Genomic DNA, 23,354 nt, shown 5'->3' with positions numbered 1-23,354 from the left:
ACCCTGGGTGTGCTTTACCGACAAGCGCACAGCAATGATGTAGAGAGCATAGCAACCACCCTGGGAGGGCCTATGGGCCATAACAACCAGTTGACCAATCAACACAGGGCAAGCCCTCCAAGCCTGGAGGCACACCAATTGTGAGCCTGTGCGTAGCCCTAGACACTCCCCTTACGTTGCCCTATAAAGATCTGTGCACAGCGGCTTCAAACTGTGTTTTCTAGCCATCCGCCAAGGCGGGTGGGTGAAAGACCCAAGCTAACATGGGGGTAGCTCGTTAAATTACAATAAAGCCTCGTGCAGTTTGCAGCAAGCTCTCGAATCCGCCTGGTGATTGGGGTGACCGAGAACGTGGCCTGGGACCCCGGATACTTGAGTTTTCGGGGGTCTAACATCTCCAGATGTCAATATTCTTGTTTCTAATCCATACTCTCTCAAACACCATGGAACTAGGGTAAACAACTGTTTCTTAGCAGAGCCAACAGCAACCATCCCACCAGATAAAGACAAACATGGACAGACAGCAGACACAACACCAACATCCCATGGCTTCCCACCAGGGGCAAATGCTAACCTTGCCTTTTTGATTATTTCTCTCTTGGCAACGATAGTTTCTTCCTGCCATCTAGCTTGGCTTGAGTTCATCCCCTTTCACGGCAGTGGCAGAAAAGAGCTTATGCAGAAAGGAAGACACGCTTGGTGATTTTTTTTTTTTTTTAATGGAAAAGGGCAAGCTGAGTCATCTTTGAGAAACATGGAATGGTTAGCATCCTATTTTTATACAAAATGTCCATCTCCTCAAATTCTCCCAAACCCTGCCCTAGCCTAAGACAGCAAGCTAGAGAAACTGCGCGTTGACGCCCCTGTCATAGACAAGCAATATCACCATGCATTCTCCACTGATCCCAGAGACATCCCCAATCTACTCACAACTACGAGCCCTCTTGTGTCACATATTGGACTTGAAAGGAAAAACCAGCCTTGACCTATCCCCAAAGGCAGCCCCACCGATACAAAACACACTGGCCTTGAAATTCTCTCAATAAAGTTTCGGGAAAACAAGACCTGATTCTGGAATGTGCAGGACTTTGGTTATCTGTGTGACACGCGTGTTCCTGAGCTCCCTTCTCAGACAGGGAGGATCCTGGGAGGTTGGGGGGGGAGCAAGAGAGGCACAGATTGCTGATGCCAATAGAGAGAAGTAAGCAGAATGGGACCTTAAAGAGACATGGCCATGAGTCCAGTACAGCAGCGCGTGCAGAGGGGGACCAAGGCAGTGAGCAAACAGCAGAAAGGAACACCTTGCAGGGATTTGCACAGGCTCTCTCTGGCTGAGGCAGGAGCCCCGGGAAGCCCAGACCTATTACACACCACCACCAAACACCATCCTACGCAAGGGAGGCCTCCCGTTTAGAAACCCATCGACGGCAGTCTCATGGGGACTTGCTGTACCTTTTGTCAACAGTTTGCGGCACTGCTCTGTGTTTCCATTCAGGTACCGGACTGGATCCCGATGTTGAGGAATGAGAACTTGCTAACGCAGCTGGCTCGTGAGTCATGATATATGTAGATATTAAAGCCCCACATGGCAAGATGCCTACATAGTGAGGCCACTAAGAACTGAGGCGTCTGGGCAGTGAGTGTGGCCAGGGACCATCCTTCACTGGAGCGAGACCGACAGGCAGACATGATGGCTGATTCTAGCCCAATGACCAACGGACTCGTTCTTATGCCCCTTCTTGCACTGATCACATACAGTTAAGCTCTCTTATATAGAAATGTAATGGTTTTTTCAAGGTCAAGTGAAATTATGAATTTCCATTATTAAAAGTATTGGGAAGCTAGAATCTGGGGCTATTGAGATGACTTATTGGACAGCCATTTGCCACCAAGCCTGATGAATTAAGTTCAATCCCAGAACTCACTGCAGCACATACACACACACACACACACACACACACACACACACACACACACACACGAGAGAAACAAAGTTAGGTGCAGAAAATTTAAGGAACTTACCAAGGACCATCCAAGGTGGCTTTACTCTTCCGCTCAGGCTCTTGCTAGCCACTCTACCTGTGGTTGACAACAGTGGGAAAAATTCGTTTTTAGAATCATAAAGTAAGACAATCTATACGTGCATTCTACAGAGAAAACAACAACAACAAACCATCCCTTTGCTTCAAGGATCCACCATCCATGTGCATTACCCCACCCTTTTCTCTGCATCAGCAAGTACTTGGGATGCCACACCCCTAAATCAGCAAAGTTGATCACTAGCCCCCAGTCAGCAGAGACCTTTGAGTGACTGCACCTCCTAATGGCGGCGCCTGTTTTTAGTTAAATACGTGAACTGGGAAGGACAGCACAAAGTTAACTGCTAATTGGCTAATGAACCGGTGTCCCCAGGAAGAACACCGTCCAGCGGCAGGTATCAGTGACTTCAGTCTGCCGCCCTGGGAGCGCCACTTGATGTCTAAGGAGCACTACTCGTTGGTGAAATGACTATTTTAAGCCTGGAAGCTCCATGGTGGGGAGCAATCAGAAAAGGGTGATTCTGACCCAGCACTGGGAAGGGATAAGCCAACTTGGAAACCTTGTCTCCTCTTAGTCCCACTGTTACCCCAGCCTCTTTAGGACATAAGATGGCTGTGTGTTTGAGGCATTTTGCATCTCCTAAGCCAGAGGATACAAACTTCTTGAGGCAAGACAACTAACGGAAACACGAGAGAATCAAACCAGTTGGAAGCCATGGCTCTACCACTGACCATTGGGTCCTCCGAGTGCATGTTCTCGTTTACATAATAGGGAATGGATGGCATCTGCCTTCTAACGTTGAGGTGAAATGCTAAAAGCAAACTGCCCCCAGCACTCCACAAACAAAGAGATTCTTTCAGACTTGGGACTGACTGACAGTAGCCACGGGGACATAGACATTAGTGTGAGTGCTGTACTCTTCAAAGCAATGGCTCCAGGACTGTCTCCAACAGCATTACTTCTCTAAAGGTTTCTTTGTTTCCTATGAGCTCAGAACTTCTCTGGAACTGCCTTCAGCATCAACGAATGTCCTTGCCAGTCCTTTTACTCATGGATCATTTTCGGTACTGAGATGGGCATCCTTTTGGTCACACATGAAGAATGAAGTCCCCCAGGCTGGCTTTCATTCCTGGCCCCAGCTCTATTGGTTGCCACCTACTGTTTCTCCGTCTTCTGCATTCAGAGCCCCATTCCCATTGTTCCCTGGCCCGGCAGCGCCACTCTGGTTCCTCAAGGCCCCCTGCTCCTTGGGGGGAATCTCAGAGCCTGGTTTGCATGATCCATACGGAAATAATCCCATATATCTGCCAAGTCTCAGCTTACATGTCAACACTCCCCGACTCTTCTCTGCTGCTGAGCTGTTCGGTGGTTAACAACACAGTGTGGGGGCCAGACTGCTCAGGACAGGCTGAAGAGATCAGGAAAGCTGCTCAGGACCTCATTGCCGCACTCCAGACCCTCCTCTGCCATGGGTCACTCCACTAGCTTAGTGAGCTCACATTCCTAGGTCTCAGTTCCCTCCTCGGGTAACAGCTACTTCCAAGGTTTATTTTTCAGATTAGGGAGAGCTCTAGGAGAGTGCCCAATAAATGTTTGTCTAATAAAGTCCAATGCCCTGGTGTCTTGGCAGGGTGACTAAGAACGCTTATTCAACCTTTTTTGCCTCTCAGTTTCTTTACTTGAAAATAAGAGTAAGAAAAACGTCACCTACTTCCTATAGTTGGAATTAAATAATGTATGTGATTTGCTTAGTGTATAATGCATATAGAAACATATATATTTTAGAATTTCAACAAAATGGCATGCTTAGTCAGATATGGTGCCACAAACCTCTAATCCCAGCACTCGGAAGATAGAAACAGAAGGAAGGGATCAAGAGACCAAGGCCACCCTTAGGTACACAGAAAACTCAAAGCCAGCCTGAGCTAAATGTGACTCTGTCTCTGAGGCAAGAGAAACAAAAACAAAATGACATGTTAAAAACTAAGAACAAGGGAAAACCTGTTCTTAACTCTATTACAACACATGCTGAACAACGATAGCCTAAACAGGGAATTCCCTGCAGAGACACTGTCTTGACTTCTTCTACTTTTATAGTAAAGCAAGCTCAGCTGATAGGCAGCCCGTGAAAGGGAACCTGGAACTTAAGCAAAAGCCACAGCTCATAAAACCATGACTCACAACACAGACAACTGTACAAACCACGGCATGTGAGATGAACACCAGCTGGCTCAGACGGGCTCGCTGGCTCTCGGCATGACGGCAGTAAAACCCAACCACAGCTCTGCACAGGTACGTATCCTAAAGACGAGACCTCTGGTAGTTGCAGAAACTTCCTAGTGTGCAGATTCTGACTGTGCAGTCCTGGAAACCGCCCGTGTTCTTCCCAAGTCCACAGCACCCCAGGACATACATCCTCTCTTGCTGCAGCATGATAATAAACCCAGCTTTGTCCATGGTGGTGCCCCCCCCCCCCCGCACCCTGAAGTCTTTCTTACCATGTTGCAAATGCCAAGGGTTTGATACAGTGCCAGCTATTAGGTAGTTATGCAGTAAACTGTACCTTGGATTAAGATTGAAGCAATAATTTTATATAACATGTGAATTCTAAAAAGAACCCTAGTTTTTTTGAAAAATCAGAGGCCTCATCAGCAACCTGGGGAGGACTATGACCATGGTTTTCCAAGTTGTACACCTGGCAGAACTATATAGACTGGAAATATAGAATAAGGAATGTGATTAGAAACTTGATTGTCCCTGTACATTCATGGATAACAAGTACAATGCCTGCCGTCCAGGCTAATCACAAGCTAATCAAGGCACGGTGTAAAACCAGCAGGGTGGCTGTTTGTCCTTCCTAAAGCACCTTGCACCGAGTCTTGCCCATAGCATTTGCAAACAGACACTTGTGGTGGTGACAGACAGAGGATTTTATTCTGCCAACTGCCACTGTAGACTGGATGAGGGTTGTTATCAAGAGACCTGACACACTCAATGGTCCCCGAAGCCTATTGGTAGCGGAAGCAAAGAGACACTGAGAGCAGGCAAGCTGGCTAGAAGCAAGTTCTAGCGCTCTGGCTACAGAGCTCGCCGTGAGACAGGGAATGGGCGTCCTCTGAAGAACTTAGAAGGACGAGCATGGTGGCCAACTGACTTTGAGAGAACGTGAAAGACCACAGAACTCAGGCTGGGCCTGGATTGCTGCCTACTGACATAGGAACTGTCTCGAAATCAAGCAAACAGCACTGAGGTGGTCACAGACCTATACAATGGAGCCAACGCCAGAAGTCTAGGGTCACGGGCAGCTACCATGGTGTGGCGCGTGAGCTGCCCCTGCCCGCTTTGGTATCTCACACAGTTTAGATGGAGACAACGGCAAAGGGTCATAGCATTTGCTTACATATGTAACTGTGAGCCACTGATTTTAGCTACTTGAAAAGCAACGACTGTCCTTTTATACAAAAAGCAGGCTAGACAAATCTATTTTTAGCTTTGTTTAAAATTTCAATTAAGTTCGTTTAAGCAATGAGAGTCAAAGACCCTTGACCTCTTCCTGGGCTGGCTGACCATTTTTTAACCTTGTTACTCAATATTTTCCTACAGGCAACATGGCTGGAGACAAAGACAAGGACAGGCACCCTTTCTGGGCTAAGGAACAATAAAAGCAAAATTTGGCCCTTGTAAGAGTCTATGTGAACGTACAATATAAATAACTAATATTTTAACGAGCATCATTTTTGTTTGCAGGAACTTTAAATGAAGGTAGCTTTGCCTAAGAATCTATCCCTAACATGGAAGGAAACCTTGAGTTATTTAGAATAAACATGCCTCAGGAAATGGAGGCTGGCACCGAGATGCTCAGCACCTTGGGAGAGCAGCAGATGTCATGGTTTCTCAGAGGTCATAAACCAGGAAGAGAAAAGCCCAATATGGTTCCTTTTCCTGGAGCCCATGTTGCCCCGTGTCACTTTCTGAAAGCACAGCTAGAAGAAAACTCCAGGTCCCTCTCCTAAAATGCCACCCTACCCCTCTCTGCTTCACTGAGGCTCACACCAGGCCTGCAGTGATTCTGAGACGAGGTTCTCTGAGAGTCACCAGAAGCATTTAAGGTCACTCTGCATCTGTTTTCAAATGACCTCCAAGAGAGAGCACATACATTTGCCTCCCCAAAATGGGTCTTTCCATGGCTGAAGCATTTGGGGCCAATTTTCATTCAGTGTTTCATGAATAAATAATCAATGGACAACTGGAAACAATTATTTGGTAATTACATTTAGCTCTAACAGAAACAACCCATTAGGGCAATGATAGCACACAGGCCGCCACGGCCATTTGAACTCTGAAAATGCCAGTTGGGGCGACTGCTGGGCCCGGGTCTTCAAAGGCTCCTTCGGCCTCCATGTTGCTAAAGGATGAGGTCTTTCTCAACATACTAAGAGGCTAAGCAACTCAAAGACAGAGGACTTTCCTGAACTATGACCTCAACAGGTTAGAGGAAGAGGGCTTCATTTTAAAACCATAAACTGCTCTTTAAAAAGTAGGTTTGCCCAATCACAAAAAGACAAACATGATGTGTCTCACTCATATGTAGACCTGCCTTATGATACATAGTAGGGACCGTGCTTATCAGAGCTGTTTTTAACGATGTTGCTCAGAATGGTTTCCTTCCAGATGACTGAGAAGCTAATTAAAAAAAAAAAAAAATGGTGCCAGTTACCACAAGAGTAACAGAACTGTGCTGTTTTCTGGGATTTTGTTTTTAACTTTTGTTGTTGTTGTTGTCGTTGTTTTTTAAATGGAGTGTGCTGGATGTCTCTACAATTTTGTTCAAATGACTGCAGAACCTGGAAAAGCTGTTGCTGCTATTGATGCATAACATATTGGATATATATATATATATATATATATATATATATATATATATATATATATATATATATATATGAATTTTTGGAAACATTAGCTGTGCTGTCAACTTTGGAAAAAAAGTATCCCAGTTTACCGTGTTGAGTTGGCATAGTACAGAAATTAACAGCCATATTGGTCTAGAAATGTTGAACTTAATTTTTTTCCATTTGTACAGGGGTAAGGCACTGTATTAAATATGTAAGGTCTTATCTACGTGGGTTTGATTACAAAAACTAATAAAGTATTCTCTAAATAAAAAAAAGTAGGTTTGCTTATTAGTTTACAACGTCTAGCTTACATTCCCTCCAAATCTATATTTATAATAATCTGGAGCAGTGAAAATGTTGAGTTACAGTGGGCCAGTTAGCTGGCCTCCAGCACACCCCCTCGGGGCACCTCCTCTGACTAGCACCACCTTGGGGCACCTCCCCTGACTGGCACCCCCTCAGGGCACTTCTCCTGACTGGCACCATGCACACTCCCCTGACTGGCACCATGCACACTCCCCTGACTGGCACCATGTACACTCCCTTGCCATCTCACTTCCCTTGGCTTCCTCGGTGGAAAAACCACTCACAGGTGGGAAGAAGACTATGGGTCACTGTCTGCTCACTCTGCTTACACTGAAGGATCTGGTAACAGCCAGGTCCCCTCACCCACGTGGCTTCAACTGTGATCTTTGCTAGTGATTACAACTTTTACTAGACAACATCGTTTGCTCTTTCACCCTTTTTGAACCAAGATAAGAATGGCTTCCCACTCCTGATGATTTCTGGTCAGACCTCCCTGTTCCATCAATCCCTAGGACCCTGCCCACAGGTCTGTAGGAGCCCCTTCTTGAACTCTCTTCAATTAAACCCTGGGAAGGACTCTCCATCTGGCCAAGGCCCCAGCGCAATCGCTTTCAAGATGAAAGGAGAATGGCTTCTCTCCTGGAGAAAAATGAGACAAGACCGACTCACACATATTTGAGACCTGTATTCTAGGGTGGGGCAAGGTGGCCACAAATCCCTACAGAACCTTCTATCTTGGTAAATCTAATGTGTTTAATGTCAAAAAATGCAAACCAGATTGATATTCAACCTTTTAAAGTTTCTAGTCCTCGTTTGAAACTAAGAAATCTCATCCACTCATTCCCACCGTCCAAAACCAAAACACCACAGCAGAAACACCAGAACCCGTCAGACAGACGCCAGGAGAGTGGGTTCCCCACAGCTGAGCAAGAGGAAGTCTTGCTCATTTGACTTCATTACTTTGCAGCTCCAATAAAAAGCAAATTGATTTTCGGACTCTTCTCTTCCAGAATTTAGCTTGTCATCCCTCAGAAGTGTACACCATTCTTTCAAAACCCAAAGCTGGGTAACAAAACAGGAAAAAAAAAAGCACCATTTTATGCAAATGTCTCCAGGTTGTCTATTTCACTCAAAAAGCCTGTTATCAGTTCCTGAGGCAATGCTTCGTTTATTCGGTCTGGATATTTGTTTACCTCCGCTGGATGCTGTAATTTCCATTACGTTATTAACTTCCATCAGAATATTTGCTGAACTTGCCACATGTTGATAAGCTAGACAGTTTCCAAGGCTAAATGTAAATGTATTTGACTCTCCCTCCACTCTTCCCTTTGTGTCTACGACCAGGAGATGAAACTCCTTCCCACAACCCACGGCCACCACCGTGCCCTCCAGTGTCATGTCGGGCTTACTAACATGAGGCTGGTGCAGGAAACGCAGGTGTCTTCCTCCACACACGTGACCCAAATCTCCTGGTCTATAAGTGGCTTCTTCTCCTACACACACACACACACACACACACACACACACACACACACACACTTCTGACAACTGCTCTGCTTGGGCAGTCTCTGCTCCCCACAACGCAATGCACCACACCCCATTGTAGACAGAGCCTGGTTGCCTTAACAACCTCCATCTGTTTCCTTAATCCTGCCTCCACCTCTGTAAACAACACTCTGCTCCATTTTTCTCCAGAATGCTGCAGTGTGTGCCCTACGTGCTCCGTGCTCCGGGTAGGCCCCTGACTGATAAGTGCTTCACTTGGGAGAAGGGTGCAAATGTACCCTTTAACAAGTGAAATTTGTTAAAAGCTCAGAACAGACCACCCAAGAAAAGAAGCTAAGAGGAGCGAACAGCTAAGTCTCAAGTGACAGCCAGGTTTGAACAGAGAGGAGGGGCATTAGTGGGCAATCGTGGGCAATTCTGAGTCGCCTGCAGCTTAGCTCTATGACACATATGCCAGCTTACTAGTTTTGATGATGCACTGTGTTATTTGAGGCACTGACATTAGGGGACGCTGGAGAAAGGAAACTTGGGACCCCTGCACTATCTTTCCAGCTTCACGGTAAATATCAAGGTATTCCAAAATGAAGTCTTTTTCTCTAAAATTGTGCGTGTGTGTGTGTGTGTGTGTGTGTGTGTCTGTCTGTCTGTCTGTCTGTCTGTCTGTCTGTCTGTCTGTGTCTGTCTGTGTTTGGTTAAGAACATGAGAGTTTAGGTGCCTGCAGGGGCCGGAAGAAGGAACTGGATCTTCTGGGGCTGGAGTTACAGGCAGTTGTGAGCTGCCTTACTTGGGTGCTGGGAACTGAACTCAGGTCCTCTGCAAGAGCGGTAAGTGCTCCTTCCTAACTGCTGAGCCATCTTTCCAGTCCCCCCCCCAAAAAAATGAAATCTTTATTAAGAAAAAGAGTATTCCTAGCCCCCAAGTCAGAGTTTTAGCAGTTGATCCTTAATTGGATAGTTTGAAAAATATGGTCCCGCTGAACTTAGAAAACATTAACCCAGGCTGAGATAAAGATGGAAGCAATTATTTATTAATGCTAAATCACCACGTAATTACTAGACTATTTAAAGAAAAGGGCCAATTGAAACGACATCAAAGTTCATCTTCCCTCCAGGTAATTGGAATGACTCATCCCTCGACCAGTGTTGCTGAATTCAGTTTCCTACAGTAAAAAAGGAAGGTGCAGGCACCTGGAGAATGTACGGTAGAGCCCCAGGTACCTGCCCCTCCTTCTTACACCAGAATGTCTGCAGTGGGCACCCTCTGCAACCAAAGGCACTTTCTTCATCCCTTCCTCGGCAGGGAGTCTGTGTCTCTGAGAAGATTCTGACCTCCCTGAGGGTAGGATGGAAAAGTTAGCTTTCTCCTGTGGTTGCCTGCATCTCAGTTCAATGGATGGAAAATATGTATTTCCCCTCTATACTCATATTTATTTCGGATGGGATTCTTAGGTTCAACGTTTTCTATGATGTTCGAAGATATAAGAGGTGGAGTGTGAGGTTATCTGAAGACAGGGTGTGGTGGTTTGAATGAGAACGCCCCCCATAGGCTCATAGATTTGAACACTTGGTCACCAGGGAGTGGCACTATTTGAAAGGATTAGGAGGTGTGGTTTTGTTGGGAAAAGTGTTTTATTGGGCTTTGAGGTTTCAAAATCTATCCAGGCCCAGACTCTCTCTCTTCCTGCTGCCTGCAAATGCAGATGTAGAGCCCTCAGCTCTTTCTCAAGCACCACATCTGTCTGCGTGTTGCCACAATTTCTGCCATGACGACAATGGACTGAACCTCTGAAACTGTAAGCCAGTCCCAGGTAAATGCTTTCATTTATGAGTTGCTGTGGTCGTGGTGCGTCTCCACAGCAATAGAACTGAGACTGAGACACTGGGGCCTCACTCTATAGCTCTCGTTGGCTTGGAATCCACTCTGTAGCCTGAGCTGGCCTAGAACTCACAGAGATCTGTCTGTCCCTGCTTCCTGAGGGCTGCCATAAACACCACCACGTCCGGTTCGTTACAGAATTGTCCTGTCTGCTGGGCATTGCCCTAGTCCGAAGGATGCAGCAGGAAGCCAAATGACCTGGCTTGGAGGAGCTTAAAGCAAACTGGGGGCGTGGGAGAGGAGAGAGACAATTCTCAAGCAAGTTCTGGGGGCTCCTCTCTCCTCCTCATGTCATCACCACTACAACAGGGCAGCCTGACACAGAATGGGGGACAGGAAGAGCTGGCTAGCGCTCCCACTCTGCCTCCAGGTAAAATCTGGTTTTAGCCACAGAAACAGCTGACATCTGGGAGCTCTTGCTCCCCAGACTGATAGCTGGGAAACCAGCATAGGACTGATCCAGACCCCAGGAACATGGGTTTCGGAAATCTACGGGATCTCCTGTAGTAGTTCAGTATTTATCCCTAGCATAGGTGTGGACTTTGGGAGCCCATTCCACATAGAGGAATACTCCCTGAGCCAAGACACACGGGGGTGGGCCTAGGCCCTATCCCAAAGGATACAAAGACGCTGATGACACCCTACGGAAGGCCTCACCATCCAGGGGGAGCAGAAAGGATATGTGATAGGCAGGGTTTTAGTTGGGAGGATGGTAGGGGAGGACGGGAGGGAGAAGGGAACTGGGATTGACATGTAAAACAATCTTGTTTCTAATTCAAAAAAAAAAAAAAAAAAAAAAAAAGAAGAAGAAGCCTAAGCCATCTGTCCAACAGATTACAATTTAAAAAACAAAACAAAACAAATCCTGGTTTTAAAGGGGGCATCTCTGAGTTATAACTATGTCACCCTAAGTTGTGCTGCTCTGAGATGTTATTTTGAATTAAAGGCATTTAAAAAATTGCCAAATCACCCTGACCTTCATTCTGCCTCTTTAAAACCAGAATTTAAATTTGCCACTTGTAAGGTATCGTTCGTTGTATACCAGCAAGACGAAAGGGTACGGATTGAAAACAAACAAAAATCCCTCACCGCCTCAGGGAGGCTATTACCCCCCTTGTAGTTCAAACAAGAATGGTTGAAGGCGCACTTGGCATGGCCGAGTGTTACATGAATGTCACACAATGGAAATTAAGGACTTAAACAGTCCCTGCCCCCTCACTCTAAGGCAAAACGCTGGTGCTCCAGGGTCTTTCCATGCAGCAAAGAATTTCAAACAATAAGAATTTATAAGACCCAATTCTTTTATTAATTTAGCTATAAATTAATGGAAATTAGATTAGCATCAAAGAATTGTTTCACTAAAAATATAAAAAAAGCATTGTAATCTCACCTCTGTGTGAGAATCTGTTATACATTAGCTCAAGCAACAAGGGAGCAGAAAACAGAACGGTGGTCGGGAAGGGCTTTGTGGGATGGCTCAGATTTCGCAGCAGCAGGACAGGGTAAGCACGTTTACAGATCTAACCCAGAATGAGCACAGAATTTAATACCTCACTGTGCCGCAGATTCTCACTAAAGTCAATTTTTGATGCTTTTGTCCAAAACAACTGGGGGGGGAGCGTAAAATATTTGTTCATCCACTTTACGAAAGTAAGAAGTTTATCATCTAACCCACAGCACCGTGGTGTTTTAAACCTCAGATATACCTAACCAATTTTACCTTCGAAACAGAAACAAAGAACTCCACCAGAAGGGAGAGGTGTCTATTGGAGAAGGCGGGCCTGTCTTGGTAGACTCAGCTTTGCTCCTGAATAAACAGGATGTCTCAACTGCTCTAACCACTCCTGGAATGTCAAAAGATCTCTTAGCCAGGGTCACTCACATTTCCGTCTTAGTCAGAAAGAGGCCTTCAGATTAGAGATGAAAGAAAAGCTGCAAACCATGGGCAGTTTTCAGCAGAAATCTTGAGAAAGATTATTCTAGAGAAGAGTTCTGAAAAATCAGTTTTACTGTCTCAGGTAAATTCTGTTCCTATTCTCAGCCTCTGAGGTGGAAAATGTCCCTTCAGACAGTTTGCTGTCTTTGTGTCTGGAGAAGTCGATGAGCTTCCAAAGTCTGTCTTTGGATGCCATGGTAACCGCATGATTCTGGTCAAGTCTATCATGACTAGGGTGCAGTTTAAGGAATTTCAAAATGTTACCTGAGAAACTAAGCTCTGGGGAAGCATGCCACTGGCGGGAATAAACTGGACATGGGACTCACTTCTAGGCTCTTGGGTTCCCAGCACCTAAGAATCACAATGAAATGTGATGTTACCTCAAAAGACTCACAGGCTGGGGGGGGGGGTGTGGTTCAGAGTTCACAGCACTTGTTACCTCTGAAGGGGGGCCAGGCTTGGTCCCCGGCACCCACATGGTGGCTCACAACCATCTGTAACTCCAGTTGAGGGGAGCGTACATCCTCTATGACTTCTGCGGGCACTGCACAAACACGGTGCACATACTTAAAAAAAAAAAAAAAGCTTTAAAAGAAGATACTGGGCCCTTGGTTAATGCTCTCAGAGCATTACACTGAACCAAGAGCTGAAGGAAGTAGGGAACAACCTACTGTCTGGCCTTAGCTCATCTTTAATTGAGGAAGCAAAGCCAGCCACAAGGGAAACGCGTCCTTCCTGGGCTCTTACCCACGCTCTGCTCCGTGGGCTTCATTGGAGCGTAAGGATTCCACTCACTCACTCACTCACTACGACGTCCATTAACCACTGTCTCTACTTTATGACCAACCCTCACTTTGTCTTATGGATGGACACACAGATGGGCAGACGGATGGACGGACAGACTGACAGGGACACACATAAACACATGCACACATCAATTCCTCTTTGTGTAACCCAAGGGTATGACAGAATTTTCTGTGGAATTCTCAATATCCAACCCTGAGTCAATTCCAAATTCTTTGTTCTCTGCTCCAACATCAACAACTCCAGAAAACAAAACAAAACAAAACAAACAAACAAACAAAACAGACACCTTGGAAGGAGCCATGAGAAACCACTTGCAGAAGTTAATTTGCCAATCAGTCAGAGTGTTAAATTCCTGAGAATGGGGAAGGTCTCTTTGCTTTGTTAACTGCAGATTACCCCAGCAAGCGCAATTCATCATTGACACGAGAAGTCCAGAAATAAGGAATGGGAAGGGTCAGTGTACACTTGACAATCATCTTTTAAAACTCTCATACCTACTTTGCATGCAGATAAGCAAGTGAGCCGTGTGTGCCCGATTCTGAAGTAACACTCAAACCAAGTAGCCTCAGAGTGAGACGCTTCCCACTTAATAGCTGGTAAAGGGTACTCTGGATTCGGAACTATAAAACCCTTGAAACATATAGCCTGACACTGTAAGGACTCAGGCCTTATGCTGGCTGGCACCTGTCACCTGGCAGAATGCACTCGGGCAGTGCCCTGGCCAGCCCAGGGTTCCATGATTGTGTAGTCTGCACGCAAAGGACCCCTTTAAAAGACCGACCCCCGCCCACTTAAGATCTCTCTTCCTGCTCTCTTCCCGCTATTCCCCTGGGCAGACAGGACTTTTCCTGTCTCCCTCTTCTCTTCTGGCCTCTCTCTGTCTCTTTACCTCTTTTCTCTCCCCCCTCCTCTTTGTAATAAAACTTCTCACTAAGCTCTGTCTGCCTGGTGTGTTTGTCCCTCACCTCTGTCACCCTCTCGGGCCATGGAATCCTCGCAAGGTTCCCCTCAAGCTTTACTGTAACAGATATGTTTTCCAATTGAAGACCAACCTTCCTTTTAATTAAGGTACTGCATCAAGATCTCACCAGACTGTATGGGAAGCCACCTCGAAGGCTTCCCAAGTAGGAACCAACCTTAGATCGTGTCTGCATTTCTCTCATGGAAGAAACAAAATAAAAGAAAGAGGGTTTCGCAAGTGTCAAAGGATCCTGCGATGTCTGATGTCCCAAAGAACCAAGTGAGCATTCCACCAGGCCATGGGTGTGACATTTCCAGGAAGGGGTGCCTGTGTGGGTGCCCCTGATGGAGGCGCAGGGACATGAAGTGTTTTCCCCTTAACCCAGAAACAAACCTACTCAGATCAGGACAGTGCGGACCACCGTCCTGGCAGCAGATTGTGCCACAGGCTGCCAGCCTCATACCAGCTTGGCAGGAACAAACCCGATGTCGCCTGATTCGGCTACAGATGTGATGATATCTGACTAGAGGCTGATTGGACAGTTTCCTCTAATTAAGGAACTCTCGAGAAAAGCCCAAAATAGCCACAAAGCCCTGTCAGCAAAGCAATCAGCGGTGACAATTATCTGTCAACTTAGACTCCTGGGTGAGCCTTTGTGAGGAGCTGGACTCGTTGCTAGAAATGCACAAATCGGCACTGAAGCAGAAGTCAGGGATGACAAGGACACAACGGAGCAGCCAAAGCCTGCTGCTCACCAGTGAGGAGCTTCTCCTCAGGGGAGGGGAACAGCAGCACGCAGATGGGAGGAGTACTGTCCAGTCTACGGGTGTGTGTGTGTGTGTGTGTGTGTGTGTGTGTGTGTGTGAGAGAGAGAGAGAGAGAGAGAGAGAGAGAGAGAGAGAGAGAATGTGTGTGTGAGAGTTTGTGTGTGTGTGAGAGAGAGAGAGAGAGAGAGAGAGAGAGAGAGAGAATGTGTGTGTGAGAGTTTGTGTGTGAGAGAGAGACAGAGAGAGAGAGAGAGAGAGAGAGAGAGAGAGAGAGCGTTTTAGAAGGTTTTGTAAAATAATCAAGTGAAGCAGTTTGAAGTTCACCAGCCATGACCTGGGATGTGGACGCATCCGGAATCACCCCATCCTTTACCTGGAGCTGTGCTACGCATACGCTTTCTTTAACAGCTACAAGCAGGACACGCCCACTCTTTATATGGAAACCAGTTTACCCCACATGCATCCTCCCTCTGTTGGCTTCCATAACCATTGCCATCTATACTATGAGGTCATCAGGAGCGGGAGTTGGGAAGCTTATATAAAGCAACAAATATGACCCAGTGGGGTGGTTTGAAAGAAAACGGCCCCCAAAGGAAGGGCACTATTAGGAGGCGTCGCTGTGGAGGCTGCTTTGAGGTCTCTCTTCTCAGGCTTCCCTCAGAGTGACAGTCAGTTGACTTCCTGTTGCCTGCAAGATGCAGCCCTCTCTCATCTCCGGCATCCCATCTGCCTGCACACCACCATGCTCCCCGTCACGATGACAATGGACTGAACCCCTGAAACTGTAAGGGAGCCACTCGGATTAAATGTTTTCTTTACAAGAGTTGCCATTGTCTGGACGTTGTAAGAGTTGCATGGGGAGCCAGCATAGGATTGAAGCAGGACTCTGTGTTACTGGGGGGCACAGGAACCAGTATTTATTATCCCTAGTGCACGAATGGGCTTTGGGAGCCCATTCCCTAAGGAGGGACACTCTCTCAGCCTAGATACATGGGGGAGAGCTTAGGCCCTGCCCCAAATGATGGGACAGACTTTGATGAACCCCATGAGAGGCCTCACCCTCCCTGGGGAGTGGAGGGGGGTGGGATGGGAGAGTTGGTGGGGGGCATGGGAGGATGGGAGGGAGAGGGGACTGGGATTGGTATGCAAAATAAGATTGTTTTTAATTTAAATAAAAAAATTTTAAAAGGAGTTGCCATGGTCATAGTATCTCTTCTCAGCAATAGAAAACCCTCAGACACCCAATCATTGTAACACATAATGATACAAAGTAACCAAATTATAGCTGTACATACAGAGAGACGGGGTGACCTTTTTATACATAGGTAGATACAGATATAGATAGATAGAGACAGAGACATATAATGGCTATTTTTAGGAGGTGCATCATCTCCGCTTCCCAACATTCTGCCTGGACACAGAACTAAACAATGTATGCATCTTAAAGTCCTCTTTCCATTCAGTGAATTCTTTCAGTTCTCAAGGAAGCAAACTTGTAGAATGCCCAGACTGCACACCGGTAAGTTCCTGCAAGTCTGGGTAATCCTTTCTTTTGTCTGTTTCTGGTCTCAGTCACATGTAGTTTTCTTTTCCACGTAAGGTCTCAGGAGTAAGGGTAACAGAAGGGTTGATCATAGCTGAACCTCCACACAACTAAAACCCAAACCACTTCTTGTAGAGCTAGCCATGTGGCCCCTGTTGATATGCAGTCTGTGCCCAGTTCCACATCAATAGCAAACCTAGACCTGATTACCTGTGCAGTAAAAACATACTTAGAGATTAGATTTATCAGCCTCTTCTGAAGCCAAGAGTGACCACTGAGATTAAGCAGAGTCCATTGGTCCATGCAGTTAGCAAACGAATTCATCAGCCTCTCCTGGAGGCAAGAGTAACCGTAGATGTTAAGCAGACTCCACTGGTCCGTGCAGTTAGCATAAGCTTTACCTGAGCTAACTCAGCCATGAAGTGTGGTCTGCATCTTCCCGAGCTACTTGCTCAGAATATGCATGACGGTGTCAAGCTGAACTCGATACATTAAACCAACTCAATGATAACTGCCAGAACACTGGCTGCAAGTCTCTGGCTGGGGGACATGGAAACCTTAGAATCCTGGTACACAGAGAAAGACAACAGGGATCCCAGCACACAGGGAAAGACAACAGGGATCCCAGCACACAGGGAAAGACAAGAGGAATCCCAGAACACAGGGGAAGACAACAGGGATCCCAGTACACAGAGAAAGACAAGAGGGAAATAGAAACTATGGAATCCATCTCTGGCTGCTTACTCTTTTCTTCCATCAGAGGAAAGAGGAAAGCTTAAAAAATAGGAAAGTGAGCTAACTACAAAGCTGACCTTTATTGGAAATTAAGAAAATAATGTGCGCATGCACCTATCATTACATAACCAGACATTCAAGGTCAGGAAGGTTAGAGAGCTGGGAGCCCTTTGCAAGAGCTGCAGCTTCATAGAGAAACTTGCTTATTGACCAAGGTGGAGAAAAAGTCAGAACTACGCTTAGGAGGAGAGAGGCACATGTGTCTTTATCTATGTGTGCTTCTGTAACACAATACCATAGATATAATAGCTCATAAAACAGACCAAGAATACACAAGCATTTCTCACAGATGAGTATAGAGATATATGTACTTAATTCCAGCACTTGGGAAACAGAGGTAAGGAGGATCTCAGTGAGCTCCATGGCAGCCAGGGCTACAAGTGAGACTCTGTCTCAAAATTAACAACATTTTCCCACAGTTCTAAGGGATGAAAAGTCTAGGACTAAGTACTATCAGATTGCTGTCTAGTGGCTCAGAAACAGTCCTTCAACAGGCAACGACGAGTTCCCTCTGGCTTCCTTCAGTAGGGCACTAATGTCATCTGTGAGGGCTACACTATGCTCTAGTCATACCCCAAGACTGACATCTCTAAATAACTCCATCCCTTTTGCGATTGGGTTTCAGCACACGTGTTGGGGATAACACAGAGAGCCACAATCCCTTAGAAGAGGAAGCCCCGGAAATATTGTTAGAAGAAAGAGCTGAGCTTCTGCTAGAAGGGCAAAGCTCAAAGGACTATGGCGAATAAAGCTTTAAACATGTACACCAGTGATAATTGCTCTGTTAAATTGAATAATCTTACTGTAAGACACATTTAGATGTTTTAATTCTGTGCCTTACACCCCGGGGTATCCTCAAGTGGAGTTACCTTCACAATATTTTGATATGAAGGATTTTAATCTCATTACTAGAAGTGCATGCAACTCTGAAAAAAATAGAAATAGTGATTATGTAAAATACCGCTTCTCAAACATTCAAGTGCCTAAGAACCGCTCTCATTAGTCTTTTGAAATGAGGATATGACTCATTAGATCTGAGGTAGGCTACGCAATGCTGAATCCCCTTTTTAAAGTTTTGTGTTGCCACCCCTCCCCCACGTTGAGGACCCAGCCCAAGGACCCCGTGCTTGCTGGCCAAGTGCCCTCCTACAGGGCTACATTCAACCCCAGCCCACACTTCTGTGTTTGTAACAGGCTTTTAGGGGGTGCTGATTGGGTGGCCCCACAGTGACTGGAACTTACTGGGGTGAGCTGAGAGGACAAGCATGGAGAAGCCACGCCTACAACCCCAGCACTGCGGAGACTAAAATAGGACTAAAATAGGAGACTAAGAGATTAGTCCGTGCCAAACAATGGGTGCTAGGGCAACCTGAGCGACAAGAAAGGTGTTGCATCGGAATGGGTCTCTTGGTGATTTGGGTTTCAAATTGTGATTTGGGCACAGCACTGAGGAGCTGAGGTGACCTTTCCCCACATGGCCTTAAATCATTAAGCTGTGTCTGGAATTAGGATGAAACGCAACTCAGCTCCATAATCGTTCGTAATCTTTCCCCGGGATCTTTCATTTCACAAGCTACCTCTGTGGAGCTGGGAGCTGTACTGCCTGTTTTGTGCGTTCTCTCTCTCTCTCTCTCTCTCTCTCTCTCTCTCTCTCTCTCTCTCTCTCTCTCTCTCTGGTTTTTCGAGACATGGTTTCTCTTTGTGGCTTTGGAGTCTGTCCTGGAACTCGCTCTGGAGACCAGGCTGCTGCTGTCTCATTCTTAACTTCATTTCCATTTGTCTCTTCTCATGTCCCTTCCTCAAAAACGTTTAGTGCCGGAAAAAGCAAGCCATTCTCTTTTCCTTTCCCCACACCTAGGGGTAATCTCTCTTATCATGGCCCTACCACTGCAGGCACGAATTTCCCGAGATTCGAGAAAGAAAAAAAACGTCAAATGCTGCAACTCAGGAAAAAGAGTAAGATTTGAGTCTTCAGTTTTCCTATTAAGCTTTACATTGTGATTTTTGTTTGTTTGTTTCGGTTCATTTTCCAAGACAGGGTTCCTCTGTGTAGCCCTGGCTGTCCGGGAATTCACTTTGTAGAACAAGCTGGCTTCTATCTCAGAACTCCGACTGCTTCTGCCTTCCTTCCAAGTGCTGGGATTAAAGGTGTGTGTGTCACCATCATCCAGCTGGGTTGTGATTTTTATTTGCAGCCAAAATTTTCCTTTAATGCAAGTGATTCTTCAAATTCTTTAAATCATACACAGTTGTATGAGATGGAGAGTGGTGATGAATATCACTCTTATAATAAATACAGTTATGCCTCATGTTAAGCACACCAGAGGGTAATTCTAAGAATTAACTTGTTAAAAGTGCCATGCCTCTCCAAGGAGAAAAGGAACACATAAACTGTCACTGTGGTCAGGACATGGTAAGAAAACACAGAAACACAAGAAAGAAACAGCTAAAATGGCATGGAGTCTACAAGGACAAGCGTGGGCTACTTCGCAGCATAGAATTCCTGAAAGCCTCACACACATGATGAGTCTATAAGCCCCTCTCATACTTTACCCGTGGATCTGCAGTGTCTGTCACACTCTTCCCCGTGGATCTGCAGTGTCTGTCACACTCTTCCCCGTGGATCTGCAGTGTCTGTCACTCTCTCCTCTGTGGATCTGCAGTGTCTGTCACACTCTTCCCCGTGGATCTGCAGTGTCTGTCACACTCTTCCCCGTGGATCTACAGTGTCTGTCACACTCTTCCCCGTGGATCTGCAGTGTCTGTCACACTCTTCCCTGTAGATCTGCAGTGGCACTCATGAGGAAGAGACTGGAGAATGTACCTCCCTGTAGTTGGAAACCCCATCTCTTCCCAGAAGTGTATTTCATGGTGAGACAGAGCTTTCAAACACAGAAGAAGAACACACGGTCTCCTTAGCCCTACCATCCACAGGGAACAGCTTTGGGAATGGACAAAAGCAAAAGCTTGCCATCCAGCCCAGTGAAAGAATGGGAAACTCTCCAGTGTCCATGCACTCACACAAAGGAAAAGCCACAGAGGAAGGACCGGCAACGCTCTGCACTCCAAAGACCCACAGAAAGGAGGCAGAGATCCACTGCTTAACACTCAAAGCCCCATCTCAAAGCCCCGTCTCAAAGCCTGCTTAAGAACCAGGCTGGGCTGGGAGAACTGAGGACTCGCCGCACAGTGTCTCCCTAGACAGAGCCGAGCCAGGGCACCCCACCACTAGAGATGAACGTAAAGTTGCCTTATGCAGACTGGGTACACAGTCAGCTGAAAGCTGATGACGGAGATGGGACACGGGACGTTGGTGCATTGCGCCCAAGTAGGCAAAGGTAACTGCTGCCTCTACAGTTCTCTAGCAGAGGACTGTGAGCGATTGTGAGCCCGATTTCACCCAGACTCATCCCTAACTACTAACGTTGCTAAACTTGACTGAGACCGGCTTGGCCTCCACATCAGCAGCCTGATGGAACAGCGCCCAGCACTGACTTCATTATCTACCAATCTTCTACAAACACTGTCCCACACTCGATGAAAATTACAAGCTGCTTGAAAGGATAAAGAAAGGAAAAGTCAATTCATTGTCAAGATAAGGCAAACAACACAGCTAGGTGGAGGTGACCTGTGACCTGTTGGAACAGAGGGAGACTTCACGGACGTTGTCTAAATACGTTGAAGTCTCAAAGAAAAGGAGGAATAAAATGCAAGCCGGGATGGAGAATCCCAGTGGGCACTGGGAGCTAGAAGAGAACTGAGTGGGAATTCCAGAAATAAAACGTAACATCGTAAGTGAGGACATTTGCTGGACGTAGACAAATCTGTCATGGAGGCGGGGCCAGAATTGCCAGCATCAGGCCAGCCTGGGCTACATAGTAAGTAGTCATGAGAGAGACATAAAAATGTCTTAGAGTCAAGGAAACATGGGCTCAACAAAATATCTTCAAAGTTATAAGAGAAAGAATGGGGAGTCTTGTTCCTCCTCCTCCTCTCTCTCTCTCTCTCCCCTTCCTCTCTCTACCCTCTCTCTTAAGCTCATGCAGATTTGAACTCGTGGCAATCCTACTGCCTCAGCCTCCTGAATGCTGGAATCATGGGAATGAGCCACCATGTTCAACTAAGTTTCTTCTTACTGGTATTTTTCTTATTTTTTTTTTTGTCCTATTAAAATATTTTAAGACAGTTTAAATTTTTATTATTTTTTTGTTTTACATGTATGAGTGTTTTGTTTGCATGTGTATCTGTTCACCACAAACATGCCTGATACCTTCAGGGGTCAGAAGAAGGTGTCAGATCCCCTGGAGTGGGAGTTTTGCATTGTGAGCTGCCACGTAGGTGCTAGGAATGGAACCTGGGTTCTCTGGAAGAGCAGACAATGCTTTTAGCCACTGAGCCATCTCTCCAGTCCCTAAACAAGGTTTTTTCCTTCCTTCCTTCTTTCCCTTTCCTTCCTTCTCTTTCTTTTTCTTTCTTTCTTTTTTGGTAAGTAAAGTTTTCTCAGAAGCATTTCATCAGTTAGAGAACTGTGGTGCTGTGGCTTCTTGTCCTTGGTTAAGCATTTTATGATTTTAAGATCTCAGCCAGTGAGCTTCATGTGGTGGCTCACACTTTTGATCCCAGCAAAGGCAGGCGGATCTCTGAGTTTGAGGTCAGCCTGGTCTACAGAGTGAGTTTCAGGATGGTCAGAGCTACACAGAGAAACCCTGGTTTAGCGAGACAGAGAGAGATATAGATAGATGGATGGATGGAGAGAGAGAGAGAGAGAGAGAGAGAGAGAGAGAGAGAGAGAGAGAGAGCATATGAGGGAAAAGCTTAGTTTTCTCTATGAGTCTGTTTCCTTATCTGTGTGGCAGACACATGGGATTGGATGTTCTATTAGCTCAGTGTCCTGGCAGGAAGAGAGGACATGTTGGGATCAGAGCTTTAATGAAGGGGACTTCATTTGTGAGATATAGACAAGGTGGTGTGGGCGCCCCCTGCTGGTCAAATGTGAACAGAATCTGGAGGACAGGAAGCTCACTGATGCCCAGAGACCAGTCTCCCAGGACTAAGAGGAGTGGGGAGGGGTTGAAAGTGAGCCCCAAAGGATGAAGAGGACACAGCACAGATAACCTCCACGTTTTCATGGAACTCCAACACTCTATGACCATTTGGGGATGGAATTAAGCTCTGCCACACAAGAAGAAATGTCTGAGTGTTTATTCTGAAGACTGAGGAAACCCACCGGAGTGTGGTTTCCCCTCATTCAGCATGCTCAGCTCACGGTCTCTTCTTACTCAGTGTGCACAGCTCATGGCCACTGTGGTATAGCTCACACTCACACCTCACTCGGCACACACGGCGTGGAAGGCAGCGCCTGCTTGCTGCTCTCAGAAACAGTTGAGGGGACACATCGTAATAAATGGACTCCCATTGAAATCTTGCCAATATAGTGCTGTTTGTAATGGGCTGGTATGGTGATTTGGATAAGAGATGCTCCCCGTGGGCTCCTGTATTTTCTGCGGGGTCCTGTATCTGTTTGGTGGTACTGCTGTGTAGGTCACAGCTCGTGACACTGTTTCATGGTACTGTTTGGAACCTTTAGGAAGTGGAGTCTCGCTGGGGGAAGGATGGGTGGGGCTCACTTTGAGGGCTTATAGCCAGGCTATAAACTTGTCCCACCTCTTCTATGTGTGACTGAAAATGTGATCAACCGGCTTTCTGCTCCTACCCCCATGCTATTCCTGCCTGTGGCCATGTCCCCACCATGGGGACACTCACTCTGGAACCATACAGAAGTCAAAATAAACCCTTTCTTCCTTATGTTGAGTTTATCACAGCAACAGAGAAGGGACTAATCCAGAAACTTGTTTATTCCTTGATTGACACCCTCCCACACACACAGCACACACATGGTTATCAGTTTGACGGGCTCTAGAA

The 23,354-nt window shown here is 46.3% G+C and overlaps 1 protein-coding gene across 2 annotated transcripts in view; it reads right to left on the bottom strand.

Moving 5' to 3' along the window:
• The window catches only part of Ncald (neurocalcin delta), a 384,273-nt gene that overhangs the window by 237,432 nt on the left and 123,487 nt on the right, over positions 1-23,354 (bottom strand). For both annotated transcript variants that reach the window (XM_027431388.1, XM_027431389.1), the window contains exon 2: positions 2,023-2,079. The gene's annotated coding sequence lies outside the window, so the exon portion shown is untranslated. The remainder of the gene's footprint in view (positions 1-2,022; positions 2,080-23,354) is intronic.

This window comes from Cricetulus griseus, chromosome 10 (assembly GCF_003668045.3).
Source record: "Cricetulus griseus strain 17A/GY chromosome 10, alternate assembly CriGri-PICRH-1.0, whole genome shotgun sequence".
Lineage (NCBI taxonomy): Eukaryota > Metazoa > Chordata > Mammalia > Rodentia > Cricetidae > Cricetulus > Cricetulus griseus.
Note: the sequence above shows the minus strand (reverse complement) of the source record. Positions and strands in the feature narration are given on the sequence as shown.